General features: G+C 49.3%; 1 protein-coding gene across 7 annotated transcripts in view; it reads right to left on the bottom strand.

The window, feature by feature from the left end:
* MICAL2 (microtubule associated monooxygenase, calponin and LIM domain containing 2) overlaps window positions 1-19,170 on the bottom strand; it is a 210,018-nt gene extending 190,848 nt beyond the window's left edge. For 6 of the 7 annotated variants that reach the window (XM_080641865.1, XM_080641871.1, XM_080641866.1 and 3 more), the window contains exon 1: window positions 18,999-19,170. The gene's annotated coding sequence lies outside the window, so the exon portion shown is untranslated. The remainder of the gene's footprint in view (window positions 1-18,998) is intronic. The other variant, XM_080641867.1, reaches the window with a different exon arrangement.
* Window positions 19,171-19,493: the final 323 nt, after the last annotated feature.

Here is a 19,493-nt window from a genome sequence, read left to right as displayed (position 1 = left end):
CCCCTATGTTCTATCCTCCACAAAGTCACTAGGGACATCTTCCCAGACATGGTGCTCCTCTGCTCAAGAACACGCAAAGGCTCCCTGCTGCCGATAGCTGAGACCCAGTGGGTTGAAGAAGATCCCTTGGGGACTCGAGGTCCCTGCACTGCCTGGCCTGGCTCCCTTTCTTATGGCCCCAGATTTGCTGGCTCACAAGTCCCAGCAACAGGGTGAGATAGGGAGGCCTTTCCTGAGCAGCCTATTGAAAATCACAGCCCTCCCCACAACTGCTGCCCTCACCCACCCAGCACAGCCTGTCTTCTCCCCGCAGAACTGCTCTTCACCCGCCTCTTATCGCCTGGCCTCATACGGTTCACTTACCCGTTTATTGTCTCCCTCCATGTGACAAGGGACTTTACCCCGGTTTTCCTTTTTCCCTGCTATAACCACAGCACCCAGAACAGGTTCTGACACCCAGTAAGAATCACAAATACCTGCAGAATGAATGAATGAGTAGGCATTTAAAATGCCCAAGAAGAAAATGTCCAAACAGTACAATGATGGGGGAAGGGCTAGCATGCCTCTGGCCTCCCTCTCTGCTCCTGAGGACATCTCTGGAGGACAAGCTGGGGATGCCCAGATTAAAATGTCTGGAGGCCAAACCCCTTCTTGCCCATCCTCCCTAGGATTTACAAGAGTTCCCTATGAGACCTGGGCCCTTATCCTCCCACCTCTGTTCTGAACTTACACACACACACACACACACACACACACACACACACACACACACACACACAATCTCCAGCTCTCTGTCGTATTGAAAGCTGTCTGCATCACTCCTAAATTCATCTGCCCAACCTCAGCTCCCTCCACCCACCTTCAAACCAGGCCATTTCCCATTCCTCCTGACCTTGACACCCACTAGGATGCTCTCTTCTTCCTCCTACTTATCCATCGGCCCTTTATCTTTCCTTGGAGATCCAGATCAAATGTATCCTCCTTCCCCTCCTTCTCCTTCCCCCACCCCTCCTCCTCTTCCTCCTCCTCCTCTAGGGAGCTTCCAGGCCCTCTTCAGCCCCTAGAAAACACCCCCCACACCCAATGCTGTCTCCACCAGTCATATGGAAATTAGTCATGAACTACCATGTGACTTGCCTTCTATGAACTGAACTATTACCAAAATCTCCTGTTACTTTTTTAAAACACGTGTGTCTTGTTTTCCCAAGTATATTGTGAACACTTTGGGAGGAAAGACTGAGCCTTAGCCACATTGTCATTCCCATAGCACGGGGCCTAGGACACACAGTAGGTGCTCAATCTATGCTTCTCAATGAACTGCCCAAGGTAAACAAGTCACCTTCCTAAGCAGGTCACTTCCTCAATTAGAGCTACCTGAACTGGCTTCTCCCAATTCCCTGAATTTTTCCTTCAGGGCCTGCTCTGACCTCAGTTATCTGCAAACCCAGTCATGGGCTTGTGTTGTCAAAGGGTGTTAGGCCCATTCTAAGGGCACTCCCTGTGCTGAGCAGGTAAGTATGACTGGGAGAGAAATGATCTGTCAAGTCCCACAGGTCTGGAAAAGAAAAGTACACAGTTCCAGGCAAACCCAGACATTCAGAGTGCTTCAATTTTCTTAAATACCGGAGTTCAACAGAGGGGGAAAAACCATGGTGTAAGTTTTAGGTGCACCAGCGCTCAGTAAATTGAGATTACCACCAAAGGTTGCAAAACCTCAAGTTACTTCTGAGCTTCAGAGAGGTGAACCAGGGAAGAAGGAGGAGGCCTTCCACCACCAGAGGAGGGTCTCCTGTGTCCGCACTGCAAGGTAAGGAGGCTGCACCTAGCCCTGCGTGCGCCTGGGAACAGAGGTCCACGTGGCAGCAGGAGGCAGAGCGATGGCTCAGCCAGGTGAGTCCTACTCCTTCCACAGTTCGACAGTCCGGACTCCCAGATTATCTATGCTTTTTAAAATTTTGAATAGGAAAATGAATTCACCTGGTTCAAAAATCAAAAAGCACTAAAGTACATAGGAAATTTATCCCCCTATCTTGGCCCCGTCTCCCTAGTTGGTCCCAACTCTGAAACAGGCAACCAGTAGTATTAGTTGCTGTGTCTTTCCCTGATGTGTTTATGTATACACACGCAAATACAAATATGGATTCTTTTCTTTACATATACACATTTCTCGGTGACCCGCTTTTATCCTCCAAAAAAAAAAAAAAAAAAAATGGACTTGGCTCCTACCTGTTGTGGCTTGGCAGTTAGAGCATCACCTGGCACCAAAGGGCCATGGGTTCAATTCCTGGTCAAGGGCACATACCTGGTTGCAGGTTCAATCCCCAGCCCTGATTGCAGGCATGCAAGAAGCAACCAAGCAATGTGTCTCAGTCACTTCAAAGTTCCTCTCTCTCTCTCTCTCTCATCCACTCTCCCTCCTTTCCACTCTCTAAAAATCAATAGAAAAAATATCCTCAGCTGAGGGCTAACAACAAAAAAACTTTTTTAAAAAATGGACTTGAGCCCTGGCCGCTGTGGTTCAGCTGGCTGAGCATCATCCCATGCACCAAAAGGTCACTGGTTCGATGCCTGGTCAGGGCATGAGCCCAGGGTGCGGGTCCGGTCCCCAGTCAGGATGCAGACAGGAGACAACCGATGGATGTTTCTCTCTCACAGATGCTGCTTTCTCCCTTTCCCTTCCTCTCTCTCTAAAATCAATAAAAAATATTTTTAAAAACTAAAAAATAACGAATTGGACTTGGAATAGAGAGGGAGATGGAGTGCCTACATAACAAAAAAGATGTGTGTCTGTGTGGCAAGCCCATGAAACAAAGACAAGGGAATAATTCTAAAGAACACGTGTGTGAAGAGAGAACTGAGGTGCAAAGGTCCAGCCACCATGGACACCACTGGCCTGCTGCTGATCCAGACCCCAGGCCAACCAGAGAAGAGCTCTGGTGGTTGGGGGCGGGGGTTGGGGGGCATCACCCACCCTGACAGTGGTGGAAGCCCAGGGGCTGAAAGCTCCGACTGGCCTCGCTGAGCATTTCATCTTCCAGAAGACAGAGGAAGCGTCCCTAGAAACGGAACAACTAACCTAATTCCCATGGCTATGGGTTATGGCCGATGGGTAGTGACCAGGAGACACAGGAACTGTGGAGGACAAGCAATCATTTCCTCTGACGTTTGTGAGATCAAAGAAGGGGAAGTGGGTGCCTGAGGCTCTAAGAAAACAGACTCAGATGGCTGGGGGAATAGAAGGGCTCTGGGACCTGAGACTGAGAAAATAAATGATTCAGACTCTGAAATGCAATTCTAGTTATACACTTGGGAGGGGGAGGGAGGAGTGAGGAGCAGGGGGATGGGATGGAGAGCCAGGAGAAGGAGCAGGAGAAGAAGGGGATGGAGAGGGAAGTTCAGAAGTGGGCAACTTACCATAATGATTAAAAGTTGGACTCATGGGCAAACTGACTAGATTCTAATTCACCCTTTCCCCCTTCCCAGCTATGAAATTTTGAACAAGTCAATTAAACCCTCTGAGCCTTAATTCCCTCATCGGTAAGCGGGAATAATGACAATATCCACCTCATGGGGTTGGCCCAAGGATGAAATGAGTTCATGTTTACAAAGCCCTTACCCCAGGCTTGGCTCACTAACTGCTCTGTAGGTGGTACAGAATAGAAGCCATGTGGTCGCGCAGGAAAGCCTTGTTAGAAAGCAGTCTCATCCCCAGGAGAAGGATGCACAGCCAAGGAAGCCGAGACAGTGATGCAGGGCCCGCCCCAGAGTGTCCACCGGAGGAGGCAAGCCCCGGATGCTGAGGCTGCACCACAGGCCCCAGGGGGGAGGAAGGTTTGGGGCGGGGGGTTGTCTTAAGCTAAGTGGTCTAGAGGCATAAAGGGTCCTGGGAAATTGGGCCTCGGCTCCCACTCTGGGTGCATCATAACCTTTGTCAAAAAGAGCTATGTTTTTCAAAAAATGTTAAATTTACCGGGGTGACATTGGTTTAAAAAAAGAGAGAGAGAGCTTAGACTGACAAGTAAAGATCCAACACTGAGGGCTAACCGGTTTGGCTCAGTGGATAGAGCGTCGGCCTGCGGACTCAAGGGTCCCAGGTTTGATTCCGGTCAAGGGCATGTACCTTGGTTGCGGGCACATACTCAGTAGGGAGTGTGCAGGAGGCAGCTGATCGATGTTTCTCTCTCATCGATGTTTCTAACTCTCTATCCCTCTCCCTTCCTCTCTGTAAAAAAATCAATAAAATATATTAAAAAAAAAAAAAAGATCCAACACTGAGATGGGACTGGAAGTTGAGATGCGAGAGGGGCTTGGTTTTTTAAAAAGGATATTTAGATACTTTCAGTGACCAGGTTTCCTGGTCCAGGGCGTAGGAAACCTGCAGGTGCGACTGAACTGCCTACCGAGTCCCTGTGGGGCAGCAGGGGCACCTGGAAGCAGCCATGGAGCCTCTGGAAACAGAGCATGTGAGGTCAAGGACATCACCTCGTTCTGTGATAGGATGCTTGGTGGTCCACGGAGAACTGGCACATCTAGATTCAAGAAGGCGTCCGGTCACAGGTCAGAAAAGCAAAAGGGCAGAGACTTAGGCAAGGGGACTACCTTTCCCAAAGTAAGATCAAAGCTCATGGCACCTGAGGGGAGGACTCGAGCAGCGTACCAGAGGCCTCTCTCCCGATAAGCATTTTCTCAGTGACTTGGGTGATGCTATGGAAGGCACACAAACAGGATCCTGAAAGAGCTCAACAGAATAGGGTTGCACTGAAGTGAACAACTTGACATTCAACAGGGATGGTTGTTCTGAATCAGGTGTGAACAAAACAGAGGCTCTGCCTTTAAATTCTAAAGCCACACACATTCTAGGCCAAGGGAGAAGCAGCTTACCAACAACACCACATGTTAAATAGATCTGGTCAGCAATAATGTCAGCAAAAGTGGTGTGATGTGGCTGCCAGAAAAGCTGATGCAATCTTGGGCTGCATTAAGAGGAGTAGAATGACCTAAACTAGGGAGGTGATAGCTCCTTTCCTATGCTGTGGTCACACCACAAATACCATATATGGCCTGGGTATTGCCCTCACTGTATTAGAATATGAACAAACTGGAGTATGTTCAGAGGAGAACCAAGGAAAGGTCAAAAGCCCCATGCGAGCCTACATCATAGGCTGTTAATCTGAAAGAAGACTCAAGAGAGAACAAAAGGGCTGTCTTTAAATATTATATTTCACTAATTGGAAGATGCAACTTTTTTCAGTGATAAAACGTCTGAAAGCAGAATGTATCGTATAATCCCCCGACCTCTAACAATCCCTCGGGGCCCGGATGCAGCTGTGGCGCAGTTGTCATTGCCTCATTTCCATTGTCGTGTGGAAATTTGACTGTTGACAAATCTAGACAACTGCCGCCTTCCACACTTCAGGAGGCCAAGCGTTTCAGGACCATTTCAGGAAGGAATGTGAGTCCCGGTTGCTGACTATAAAACCCTCCTTTGATACCTTCTGATAAAAGTAAAGAAAGCAACACCATCAAAACTTACAGAATGAGCATCAGAAGTTAGAAAAAAATCCAGAGACAACAGAGATTAAGGAAGTCATCACTATTTTACCAGAATATAAGAATGTACAAAAAACGCATGGGTGGCTCTAGGTCAAAAAGTGATTTGGAAGACTTGGGTTCTGAAAGTGAAAAACTTTTAGAAATGCCATTAACCAATTTATTTTCCTTTTTGTGTATGTGCAAGAGTGATATGGAATGAAAACGTAGGTCTAAGCTCTAAAAGAACACTTTCAGTAAATACAAAATAAACATGTTAAGTGATAACAAGGCGCTCGGAAGCACTTTTTCTTTCTTACGAATAAAATAATGGCACAGCTTCTAATTGATGGTATCATAGATTTGATTTTTAAAAACAGTGTCCAAAGAGCTGTCATGTGGAGGAGAAATTAGACTCAGTCTCTGTGGCTTCAAGGAGGAAACACTGGGACCAAATGCCAGAAGCCATGGGGAGCCAACAGGGAGGGGACAGGAGGAGCCGTCCAAAGATGGAAGGGTCACCCCCCATGTGCAAGCCCAGGCCGGCACAGCCCTGCTGCTCCAAGGTCTGACTGAGGGGACCTCTCATGAAGAGAAAGGCATCATGTTTTCTTGGTGCTTCGACTGAGACATTCTCTTAAAAGTCACTAGTTAAGGGTAAAAGCCGTTTAGGGAACAGTGCCCAATGGGAGCCTGAGAGGAACTCTGCCCACAACTGTGCTCTGAGCCTCCTGTGGGTCAATTCGGGAAGGGGCCAGAGGGGAAGAGGCCGCCTGTGTGCCGGCACCATCAGGGGTGCTATGCACATTGCCCCATTTAATCCTCACGGACACCCTGCAGGATGAACTCGAGGCCACAGAACAGAAACTCGAGGCTTAGAGAAAAGAAGAGGCTTACCCAAGCTTTTCTAGTGACTCTGAACCAAAATGAGCTTCAAATACAAGGAACTCCAGAAGTGCTCACTTGGTCAATCACTCAATGAACGAACTTGGTCTCATGTTGGTAGAACTGATGCTAGGAGAACAAAGACGAAAGCTGTTGCAGTACCCCACCCCCAACCCATCAACAGCTCCCACAGGCACTAAACTCATGACATTTGCTGCTTGCAGGAGCGATTTATTCCATCACAGAAAGCAAGGGTGTTTCTGAGACATCTACGGCAGAGAACAGGTGCCAGCAGCCCTGCTCAAATGTCAGAGCCGCAAGCGAACCAGGTTGCCATGCCTCCCACCTGCCAGGTTCACACTGGTGCAGGCGGAAGCTGAGCTCAGCTTTTGTCCCCTCCCCAGGGCCAGGGTGTCCACAGGGCTGGGAGACAGACCCCCGCTCGACCCCCGCAATGTGTTCCAGCTGCCTGGTGACATGAAGTCCAGCCTGGGTCCACTGGTAAGCTCAAGCTTCCTCTTACTGGGGAAGTAAACTCTAAGTGTGTACCAGAGACCCAGGGCGGGACCCACCTGCAAGAGATACTCGGGTACTTATAAGACCACAGAAGGGAGAATCCGTCATTTCAGATCATGGCCCACAATGCTTGGAGCATCCGATGCCTGCAGAACCAATTCTGACAAAGGAGGAGGGAGGCCCCTGGATTCCTGTCCTGTCCTAGCTTTGGTGGGTGTCTCATCCACATGCAGGCAGGTAACTCCTGCTCTTGATCATGGGTACCCACCCACACTGGGGCTCAGCACCTGACTCCCTATTCATTGCCCTCAAACTGACCTTGAGGAAGGGGAATGATCATCGAGGAAGGTTTAGCATGCAGCAAGATGATGAAAGGCGGGACAGTAACCATTTTCTACAGAGGACAGAGTTGCCAGAGCTCAGAGCAGGCACCCTTAGTGGCACAGAAAGTGACAGATGTCCCGTATCCTAAGACCCAAACTGAGGAGTTCCAAATGGTCTGTTCTTCTAAAATGAAATACAGGACTGCCCATTCTGACCCTCTTCACACAGAGGGTTGCAGGCAAAACCAGCACACAGATGAGGCCTTATTGGGACCCAGCCTTACCTGACCCCCATGCCCTAGCCGCCATTCCCCACGCCCTCCTTGGTCCTGATAAACAGCTGCTGTCTGGTCAATGTACACATCCAAAGCATGGAGGGCAGTGCAGACCTCCTGACAGATCCCTCACCCTGACTCCCCCACAAGCTGATCTGCCTGAAGGATAGCTCTGACCATCCATCTCCAATGACTTCCCACTGCCTGCTGGGTTAGGGCCATGTGCCCACCCAGCACTCAGGGCTGGCCTGATTCCAGCCTCAGCTCTCCTGGGTTCCCTAGGCAGACCCATGTTTTCACCATGTGGCACCCTGAACCCACCTCACTTTTCCACATCTCTTTGTGCTTTACCTCTGCCCATCTCTGCCTATGGAGGTCCTTCCATCTTCTAGGCCCTGGCAAAGCCACAAACAAGTCCCAACTTAGAGGGCACAGACCTCTTAGCATAATTAAGCTTGACCTTATAGCCGCTCCCTGCACATTTCAATGACCAAGTGCCACCTCCTCCAGGAAGTCTCCCTTGATTCCCCACACTATGCAACTCTCCAAAGCACATTGCATACTCTGCCTTGATGTGCAGGCATCAGTGAGCTCGTCTAATGCACCTCCCTCTATGAGTTAGATGAACTCTGTTCCTGCCATTCATCACAATGCCCCCAGCATGGACATTGTGCATTGTGAGCTAAGGAGCCTTGGCCATGGTACTCCATGCCTGCCCTGGCAGCACCCTATTTACAAGTTTTTCTCATGCCCTCCTACACCTATTCCCAGATAACTCATCCCCCATTCTCTCAAGGCTCAGCTCTCAGCTGACAGACAATCAGAGATACACCAATATCTGTTGTCCTTCCAAGTTAAATTATATATATTTAAAAAGGCCCTCTGGAAACAATGGCTAAAAACAAAGATAGGAATTTCAGGCCCCAAGACTCTGGGGACGGTATTTTTGTTAAGGAAAGACCTTGCACCAAATTGTTGTACAAACCAGTGCTACAAGTGTATACACCTAAATTCAAAGAATGGGAGAGCAGTTAGAAAGGGGTTTAGGGGGTGAGGCTCTGCCTTCAGAACTGCAGGCAGAGCAGGTGGAGACGGATCCCAGGGTCACGGCAGGGCAGAAATGGTAGATGGAGAAAAGACCTGACTGAGACCTGGCTGGGTGACCTTGAACAAGGAACTGCTCCTTGCAGGCCTCTGCTCAGTATCAAGAACCCCCTGAGCCTCAGTTTCCCTGTAGGTACAACAAGGTGCAGGAGTGAGATCTGCAGGACCCCAGAGGCCCCTTCCAACCTGACATTAAGATTCTGTGGCTCACAGCATCACCTCTTTCTCACTCCTCAGAGGTCAGCACGTTTGAAATTACCCTTGCTTGGTCCACTCCCTCCTTACCTGGAGCCTCCCTGAGTCCAAAGGGAAAGGAACCGCTAAAGATCTCCCAGCCAATCAGCAGGCAGCATGCAGGATGGAAGGAAGGGGCGGACGTGGGGTAAGGTGTGGGTTTCTATGGACACAGAAATGCTCCTCTCACTCACACCATCTGTCCCAGCCCAGAAAAAGACAAGTCGGCTGGTTGCCTTTGCTTCGCTGACCTACCTTTTTAAGAGATTACAACTGCCTGCCAAATTTAAGTGCTGCCCTAAAATCAGGACATATAAGGTCTCTCTGCCGGATCTGAGGGGCTTCAGAATGGGTAGAGAGCAAGAGTGATGAAGAATGAAACTCGGGGAGGCAATCTAAGCTGTATTGTGTGGCCATGCCAAAGAAAGGTTTTTAGAAACAGCTCCTCTCTTCTTTCATGCTGAAGATAAAGATGAATTTTCAGCAATAAACAGACACATGCTAGGAGCTTCTGAAGAGATTACAACATAAACACCCCAGAGACAGCTATAAACAGCCCAGAGTCCTCCCCCAGTGGCCACAGCGTCCTGCTCACCAGTGCGGCTGGGGGATGGGAGGGCAGAGGCATAGAGAAGGAGGTGGTATGGAGAGGCTGGGGAGGATGGAGGCTGGGCCCCCTACAAGTAGGAGGAGGTGGTGGGGAAGAGTTAACTTGATAGAAAATGGAGGACTGGCTGCCTTCTGCAAGGGAATAAAGCTCAGGGACCCACTGAGAGGACTTCCGGGAAGTCATCCAGAGGATTCCGTGCCAATGTCATTCATTCTGAAAATGGGTCACTCTTTAGACGTAGGGAAAGACAAACAAAAAGCACTGATGTTTTGGAGTGCCTACATAAACCGGGAACTTCACAAATATTTTAATTTCATCTCTACACTTGAGATCAGTATAAATACCTCCTTTTTACAGACTACAATACTAGGGTTCACTGACTGGCCCAAGGCAACACGGCTTGGATGTGAACCCAGGTCTCTCAGCACATTTGTTTGTTTGCTTCTGCCTCCGTCACATGCATCCAGAACATTCCTCTGAGGTTTATTCTCAGACACAGACTCTCTATACCCACAAATCTAACATAAGGATATTCCTAAAGTGGAGAGATGACAAAGTAGGGTGATGACTGAGCTTTGGCTAATTCAAGCAAATGCTGAGTCTCAGCAGCCCTGTGGGCCCTGTTGTTTTACATCCTGGTTGTTCCCCAGGAGGCCTGAAGAGGCACAAAGGGGAACAAGGTACAAAGATATATCTCAACTCAGTCTAGAAGGATCCACAGGAGAATGGGACACCAGATGCCACCGAGGAAGAGTACGGAGGGCTGGAGGACATGGGAAGAAAGAAGACTTATTTTTCATTGAATTCCCTTTGTTCTTAGTGATTTTTTTACATGCATCAATGTATTGTGTGTGGGGGTGAGTACCATGCATCTATGCAGCTGTATGTGGGTGAGTACCATGCATCTATGCAGCTGTATGTGGGTGAGTACCATGCATCTATGCAGCTGTGTGTGGGTGAGTAATATGCATCTATGCAGGTGTATGTGGGTGAGTACCATGTATCCATGTATTATATGTGGGGGTGAGCACCATGCATTCATGTATTATGTGGGGGGTGAATACCATGCATCTATGCAGCTGTATGTGGGTGAGTACCATGCATCCATATAGTATGTGTAGGGGTGAGCACCATGCATCTATGCAGCTATGCATGGGTGAGTACTATGCATCTGTACAGGTATGTGGGATGAGTACCATGCATCTACGCAGGTGTGTGTGGGTAATATGCATCTATGCAGGTGTGTGTGGGTGAGTACCATGCATCCATGTATTGTGTGTGGGGGGGTGAGCCCATTCATCTATGCAGCTGTGCATGGGTGAGTACCATGCATCTATGCAGGTGTGTGGGGTGAGTACCATGCATCTGTGTGTGGGAGTAGGTGAGTCCGTTTTTAAGAGAGTCCAAATGTCAGATATAAAGTAAACAGACCCACCCAAGCTGGAGGTGAAAACCTGGACCAAGCAGGAACATTTGGGTCTCCTGGCTGCAGCAAGCCTGGAATCGAGAGGAAGCCTGAGACTGCATCCAGAGCCTCTTCCTTCCTTCACAACAGGAATGCGCTGCAACTCCAGGCAGATGGCTGAGAAGCTCCCCCAGCATGGACCCCACAGTCCCCGAGGCCCCATCTGGTCACAGGAGCCCCCCAGGACATTCCCTGAGGAAAGAGAACGACTCCTCTCCCTGAGGGTCTGGAAAGCCTCTTTCCAGACCCCCTGCTTATTCCACTATTCTGTTTTCCCTTTCATCTGGCTGTCAGATTCCTCCCTCCTCCACGCAGGGAGCTCCTGACTCTTATCACCTTTGCATCAAGTTGTGCAAAAGCCCAGCTGTCCTGATACTGGAGTGTCAGCACCCCGACTTCATAGCAACCATGAACTCTACATACCATACCTCAGCCCCTCATTCCGCTTCCCTGGGGACAACAGCTGTCCAACAGAGTGCTCCCAGCAGACCCTGCGCCCACTCTGCTCCAGTGAGCAACTCTCCTTAGTGACCAAAAATCCCAACTACATTTTTTTCAGGCACTTCTTCATCTTGCGCTACACCTCATCTTCCTGGCCCCAGGCACAGGCTAAACCCTGAAATCCTGCAAATCTTTATCAGATACAATCAGAACTCAAATAAGTAGCCAAGGCCAGACATTCAGAGTCATGAGAGCAAAAAAGTCGTTGCCATATCTTAACACATTGACACCACATAGCAAGGCCAGAACGGAATGTCCCTCGACTCCCACTCTTGCCTCCTGGGCCTCTGGACCTGGTGTGTCAGGAGCTCAGGCCTGCAAATGTTCCACAGGCCTGCTGCTGTGGCAGCTCGGAGACCAGGAGCCATCGTCCAGCTCCTTGCCACCCTCCTCCTGCAGCCAGCAGAACGGGCATCTGCAATGGACATCCCAACTGCCCAGGAAGGAGCAAAATCTAAGTCCCAACCCAGCAGGAAACAAAGCCCTGTTCTTGGGCCTGCTTTTACCCCTGGATTCTCCACAGAGAAATTGGACCAAGCCTTGGAAGAAATGCAAATGCTGGACAGCCCTTGAGAGGGGGGGTTTAGGGAGGGGAATTACCCCAACTCTCAGAGAGGAGAAACACAAGTGCAAATAACGAACACACTAAAAGCCCTGGCCAGGAAGCCGAGTTGGTTAGAGCATCGTCCTGATATGTCAAGGTTGCAAGTTCCATGCCAGGTCAGGGCACATACAAGAATCAACCAATGAATGCATAAGTAAGTGGTACAACAAATTGATATCTCTCTCTCTCTCTCTCTCTCTCTCTCTCTCTCTCTCTCTCTCTCTCTCTCTCTCTCTCCCCCCCCCCTCTTTCTCAAATCAATAAATAAATTTTTAAAAAATTTAAAGGAACACACTAAAAATTCCACCTCTAAGAACGTTAGCAGCTTCCACACACACCACTCCCTGTCAGCTGCCATGGAGATAGGCAGGTTTTTCTGAGATGAGCTGTAGTAATATTTAGATGCATGGATGGGTACAGAGCAGTTGCAATTAAGAAATGATACCATACCTGATATCTACAAAAGGCTCTTCATTTGGGGCACAGGGATAGACGCTTCCTCAACAGCTGACAGAGAAAGGAAACGTCTCAAACATCGGACTCCATGGTGATGCAATGAGGTTTGTTTGTGACCAGAGGGCCCACGTCCCCTATCACCCCCGCCAGCTCTGAGTTTCTGAGACCAGATGGTCCGTGCTTTAGAAAGGAGGAGCCTTATCAGCACAGCACAGCCATGTTTTCTACCTCTGGGGAAGACACAGGGAAGAAAACAAAAAATGGTGGAGGGAGGGATCAGAGCCCCCCAAAGTGAGGTGACCAGACTGGTTGGCTCTCAGGCACTTTCCCAAGAGGACAGGGTGGGCCATCAGAGCCTGAGGCTTGGTCCTGCCAGCCTTGTCTTAACACAGCATGTCATACTGTCTTCCTCTGAATCTCAGCCTCCCTGAATAAAAAAAGAAATCAGAATCAGGAGCCTAACATTAGAACAATTTCATGTTGGGGAAATAACATGAAATTCTCGGGAAGAAAAGGGAGGAAGTAGAATGGGAGAGAGGGTGAGGCTACATGGGTATCATAGCTTCCCATCTCCTATGCCCCAGCTTTGTTTACTTCCTAACTTTTAGGAAGGCCAGTGCTGTTCTCTAAAGTAATATCATAAAATAAAGTAAATATCAAAATTCCATTGGCTCTGTGACCTCATCCACACGTATAAGTTGTGCCAAATGCATGTATAATTTTGTCTACCCATCCAAATTAGTTGAAGGAAGGTATATTTTTAAAAGAGAAAAAGCACACACACAAGTATTTGGGGTTTCTATTAGAAAAAATAAAATATTTTTATTATAAAAATTTTGGAAAAGTACTTGAGAAGTAAAAGATAATGGGGGGAAAATCAACTCTAGCCTTGCCATCCGGAGAGAAAGACAAAACATTTAGTTCTATTTCTGCCCAGTGGAAAAGACAGTCTCCATTTGAGAAAAATGATGTAGAGGAAGAGGAGGATGGGGGAGGAAGAGAAAAAGAAAAGGAACCTCCTCATTTGAGGGTTATCTAAAGAGACAGGTCCTGGTGGGTTGGTCAGAGGAGGTCCATCAGGGTGCCTAGCACCTTGAGGGCTGGAACCCAGGGAATCAGGTGTGAAGCTCATTATCAAGGGGAGGAACCACACCCTTTTCTCCCCTCTTGAGCCTCTGTTCCCCTTTATTAGGAGTCAAACAAGGGTGCCAGCAGTGGTACTATCTCTTCATCTCAAATTCTGACGACACACTGAAGGGTCGAGCGTTCATTTTCTGTTATGACCTGCCAGTTGCAGATGCAGAATGATTTGAGAAAGGCTGCACAACTCGCCCAGGTGTGAGGCAGGTTAGAGAGGGCTCCAGAAGGCACCAGGGAAGGAGAGCTGTCCAGAGAGAGGACAAAGAGAGAAGTGGACAGCCTTATCCTCGCAGCCCAAATGCCAAGGGTCTGGGTCATACTGCGGTAATCCCTGTGGCTGAGTAAGCCAGGATTCATAGCTCGGGCAGAAATGACCTCATTGCTGATCAGGGCACAAATGTGTCTGCCTGGGCTCCCCACCACAAACCAGAACATCTCGGGTAAGCACAGCAAATCATTTTATTGTTTCAGGATGTTTACAGACTGATATATGCTGAGTAAAGTCCACACGCAAGCAAGTCATCCTTTTTTTAAAAAAAAACAAAAAAAAAAACTTCTTATCTAAACACAGGCACAGGCAGCCACACAAAACCATGACGGAGTTCATTCATTCGAAACGCACTTCCTGAGTGGCTTGGACACAACTGGGCAGATAGATGCTCAGGGAGCCTCTGCCCCATTCAGACAGGGTGCTGGATCCACATGGCAGAGAAGCCAACTCCACTCGCAAGAGGTTCACTGTCCAGTGTGGGAGATGGACACTTAAAACAAAGACTAATAGCTGGCTAAAAGGGGAGGGGGGGGAGGAGTGGGTGCTGCTCCAAGTTAAAATAGGCATAAAGGGACTAACAACCAAAGGCAGCATAGATTCTGTCTGGATCCTGACTCAAACAACCAAGGAAATCTGAGTATGGACAGGTGAGACCAAAGAATTACCGCTAATTCTATTACATGCAATAATGACAATGTGGTATGAAAGAGGTTGTTCTTTCTAAAATAGATATATACTAGATTATTTAGGGGCAAAATGACATGATATCAAAGATTTGTTGTAAAATACCTCAGGAAGAACGAACAGGGGAAAGAAAAAAAAGAAGAGGAAAGGGAAGGAGAGAAAGGGAGAGGCGATGGAGAGAAGGGGGGGGGGCGGTGAGGGAGGGCAGGGTGCCAGCTTGGCATAATCTTGAAATCTTGATGACTGTTGAAGCTGGGTAATGTTTATATGGGGCTCATTGTACTATTATCTCCATTTTTCTGTTTGAAAATATGCATAACATCTTTAAATAGAGGACTGCAATACATCATGGTGGGTATCCTAATAAGATAGGCATAAACACTGAGGGAATATAGAGCAAAGAGGATTTGTAAGAACCAGAAAATAAACCTGCCAAGTTTATGGGTATCTTTAATGACACATTCACAAATAATTGCAGCAGGTCCTTGAATAATGTTGTTTCATTAAAAGTTGGTTCTTTATAACATTGATCAATTAGCCTATGGTAAGTTGGTTTCATTATATATCATTTCACTTAAAGTTGCAGAACTCATCAACAGTGTACAGTGAGGCCCTAGCTGGTTTTTCTCAGTGGATAGAGCATTAGCCTGTGGATTGAGGGGGTCCCAGATTAGATTCCGGTCAGGGACAGATGCTCTGTTTGCAAGCTCGATTCCCGGTAGGGGGCATGCAGGAGGCAGCCGATCAATGATTCACTCTCATCATTGATGTTTCTGTCTCTCTCTCCCTCTCCCTTCCTCTCTGAAATCAATAAAAAAATATATTTTAAAAAATGTAAAGTGACGATATAAGGTGGGAAACATAAGCACAGCAGGGGAGCTGTACTCACCAAACCTCCATGTTCAGAGGATGGCCACAAAGTGTTCCTGCTTCCCTTAGTGTTTAATTCACCACACAGACCTCTCTCAAACAGACAAGGCCAGAATCCTAGCTTGGTTGCTCACTAGCTTGTGTGATAGGAGCAAGTTTTAACCTTTCTGAGTCTCAGTTTCCTCATCTGCAAAATAGGAATAACCCTACTTACTTCTTCAAAGGGCTAATGTGGGAACCTAATGATATAAAGAACAAAAAATCCCAACACAATAAACAGTATTCCATTTCTTGACTCTCTAAACACCAGTGACCCTTAGCTTGGGGAGGACTTCAAAGATTAGCAATGTTCAGTCCAAACCTTCTGGCAGCCATATCCCACCCCTCTCTCCAGGGTCAAGTCTCTCTACCAAGATGGCAGAACCTCTACCCTTCAGTGGTAGGGAGTAAAAGAGCCAGGCCCATGACTGGGAAGTTCACCCAGATGGGGGTGTAGACATGTTGGAGAGAATAGACACACAAGCCAATCCTAGGCAGAGAGGGATTGCCGTACCTGTTCCTCTGCTCCTTACAGCTGCAGGGAATGGGCTTCTAATGACCATAGCTACAACCAGCCTTAGTCCTTAAGCTGATTTATGCTAAAGTGTAACTGTTTGGGTTATTAAAATAGCCACGTTATTTAAAAAGTACAGCAAAGGGAATATAGTCAATAATACTGTAATAACTATGTATGGTGTCAGGTAGGTACTAGACTTATTGGGGTGATCATTCTATAAGGTATGTTAATGTGTAATCACTATGCTGTACACCTGAAACTAATATAATATTGTATGTCAACTGTAATTAAATTTTTTTTAAAAGCCTTTCATGCCCTAGCCCAGTGGTCGGCAAACTGCGGCTCGCGAGCCATGGTTTGCTGCTCTGTTGACTAATGAGTTTGCCAACCACTGCCCTAGCCAGTTTGGCTCAGTGAATAAAGCATTGGCCTGCAGACTGAAGGGTCCCAGGTTTGATTCTGGCCAAGGTCACATGCTTGGGTTGTGGGCTCAATCCCCAGTAGGGAGTGTGCAGGAGGCAGCCAATCAATGATTCTCTCTCATCATTGATGTTTCTATCTCTCTCTCCTTCTCCCTTTCTAAAAGCAATAAAAATATATTTTAAAAAATAATAAAAAGCCTTTCACAAGGTTGCCCTAACACACACACACACACACACACACACACACACACACACACAACATACACACACACTCTTAGTTTCAGGCCCCTCCCTGGAGATATAAATAAATAAAATAAATAAATAAAGTGTAACTGGTTGGTAGTAAGCTAATCATGACTTTCTTTTAGAAGAGAGAGATAAGCAGAAAGCCAGAGCCCTAGCTGTAAAGAAGGAGATAGAAATAAAAAGTGATGTCATTTTTTATGAAGGTATGCTCAGACTGTAACTCTCAATCACCTTATAATCATAACTGGTATACTCCAACACCTGCCACCTCCCCCCCCCCAGAAAAAAAAAAAAAACTGGAATCAGTCCTAAGGTAGAGGTTATTTCAGCTAACAAAATTCTCTTAGACCAGTGGTCGGCAAACTCATTAGTCAACAGAGCCAAATATCAACAGTACAGCGATTGAAATTTCTTTTGAGAGCCAAATTTTTTAAACTTAAACTTCTTCTAACGCCACTTCTTCAAAATAGACTCGCCCAGGCCGTGGTATTTTGTGGAAGAGCCACACTCAAGGGGCCAAAGAGCCGCATGTGGCTCACGAGCCGCGGTTTGCCCACCACTGTCTTAGACCATTCCAGAAGCCAACTCTCAGAGGTCAGACCTGTCCATGGCATAGGCAAGCTTTGCCCCCAAATAGCTCCAAACCCCAGTCAATCCCTTCCCATCACAGCATGACAAACACCAGCCCTCATCCTTGATTGGAGGACAGGGTGGGCAAAGGGATCTGCAGGCTGAACAATCTGGGCTAACCTGAGTCCGTTCAAGTGCTAAGAAGCATCCCCTGAATCGTTGGCAGAATCTTTTCGGAGGCCAGGAGCCTCCAGTCAGCATACAGTAGGGCCATGATCATGCAGCAGGGCACCCACCTTCCACAGCCCCAGGTAACAAGAAGAGCACTGGTCTTAGCTCTGGCAAAGCTAATGGGTTTGAATCCTGGCTCGGCCATTTTCTGTGTGACCATGGGCACTCACCCTACCTGAGGCTGTTTCCCCATCTCTAAAATGAGGAGGGTAAAACTCTGAGTTTTGGGAGAGTAATCACGAAATTGACTGCACAAGTACTAAGGGCAGGACCTGTCTCCCAGCCAGGACTTAATGAATCTTTCTTCTCTCTGCCTAAAGGTCAATTTTTGCTGCAGTTAGTCTCCAGAGCATCAGGTGAGCTGCCCTGGAGAACTGAGGTCCACTTGTTGGGTTCACTTCCCTGGGGAAGGGGACAGGAGCAGAGCTGGTGCAGGTGCCAGGACCTTCCCCCCTCCCCGCCCTGCCCCCCGCATGCAAACATTCGAGGGCCAACAGGGGGCCGATTAGTGACTTCACCCTTCACCCGAACCACTGAGGACTGTAGGGAGCAGGCAAGACTGACAGCAAGAGGGTCCACGTGCAGCCGAAGGGCCCCCGCAGAGCCGAAAGCACCTCCAGAATGAAAGCTTTTTAGCTTTAAGAACCCAGGCTTCAGAATAAACAACGTGAACGGAGGCGCACGTTTACTCTGGTTTCAACACGCCTCTTCCCCATCCAGCAAAAGCCCTTCCCAGCTTGGCCACGGCGATGAGGCGAGCCCAGGATATAGTTAACCCCACGGACTCCAGCCTGGAAACCAGGTCAGCGGCGGCGGAGGTTGCGGGCAGGACCCTGCATCTCCCCAAGGCCATTCGGGCAGGCAAGGTGGGTGCCGCGGACGCCCGGCAGGGGCCCTCCTGGGTCTGGGGTGAGCGCGGGCTGCTGGGGACGACAGCGTCGCGGCCCCTTGGGCCACACCATGGCCCCAGACCCGCAGGCGGCGAGGCCACTGACATTTGGCTCAACTTAACTTCCTGTTGTTAAGGAGGGAGGGGAACACGGGGTGGGGGGTGGGGGGCGGGGGGGGGTCAGTGAAAAGCCAGGAGAGCGCGTGAAAGGCGCGGAACCCAAATCGTGGGAAGCTAAGTTTGCGGATAATCTTCCATCCGGGTGGCAGGTCGGCACCACCGGCGCATTGCGCCCACTCCGTGTTGAGGGTTGGGGTTTTTCTAGGCTTAGAATTGCCGGGTTTGGGTGTTGGCGGGCAGAGCAAGAGGTAGTTCCGGGCACGATGGGAGGTTTTTATTTCGTTCTAAGCCTTCAGAGAGGGGTCGGTGCAGCCCCGGCCTCCTGGGCAGCGCCACCTGCTCGCCGGGTGCCCAGTGGGTCTGAGGCAGGGGATGCTGCGGCCGCACCTGACCCTCCCGGGCGCCGGCTAGGACTGAGTCCAGGCTCGGCTGGCACGGTCCCCCCACCCCGTGCCTATCCGCCCGCCCACCTCGGAGCCGTGCGCCGTCCGCCTTACCGACAGCCTTGCTGGCCACTGAGCCAAGGGCCAGCTCCTGCCTTCGCCTCGGCCTCCGGCGCAGCGGTCAGGACTCGCAGGCCGCCTGCAGAGCTGGGAGCGAGCAAGACGCCCCGCGCAGGCTTAGCCGGGCGAGCGCCCACAGCTCAGCGCCTCGCGGCCAACGGGGCTGGGAGCCGCCCCATCGGTGGTGCGGCCTATGACAAGGCAGCCGGGGGCGCGGCCCCGCCCGCGGCCCGAGGGCTGCGACCAATGGCAGCGCGGCGCGGAGCCCACCCCCCCACCCCACTCCCGGCCGTCTCCGCCCCTGTGGGGCCAGCTGTCACCGCGGCAGCTGTGGACGCACGTGGGCTGCAGCTGGGCCGGTGCTCAGGGAGCGGCCGGAGCTCCCACCCGGACCTGCACAGGTTTGAGACCAGTGGAGAGGGCCGATGTGGGCGGGGTGTAGAGATGCTGCGAAATGAAAGCCCAGGTGCTGTTATTCTACTCTCAAGG

This window comes from Plecotus auritus, assembly GCF_963455305.1.
Source record: "Plecotus auritus genome assembly, chromosome: 9".
In the NCBI taxonomy this organism is placed as follows: domain Eukaryota; kingdom Metazoa; phylum Chordata; class Mammalia; order Chiroptera; family Vespertilionidae; genus Plecotus; species Plecotus auritus.
The sequence above is the reverse complement of the archived record's forward strand: the minus strand, read 5'-3'. Positions and strand labels throughout refer to the sequence as shown.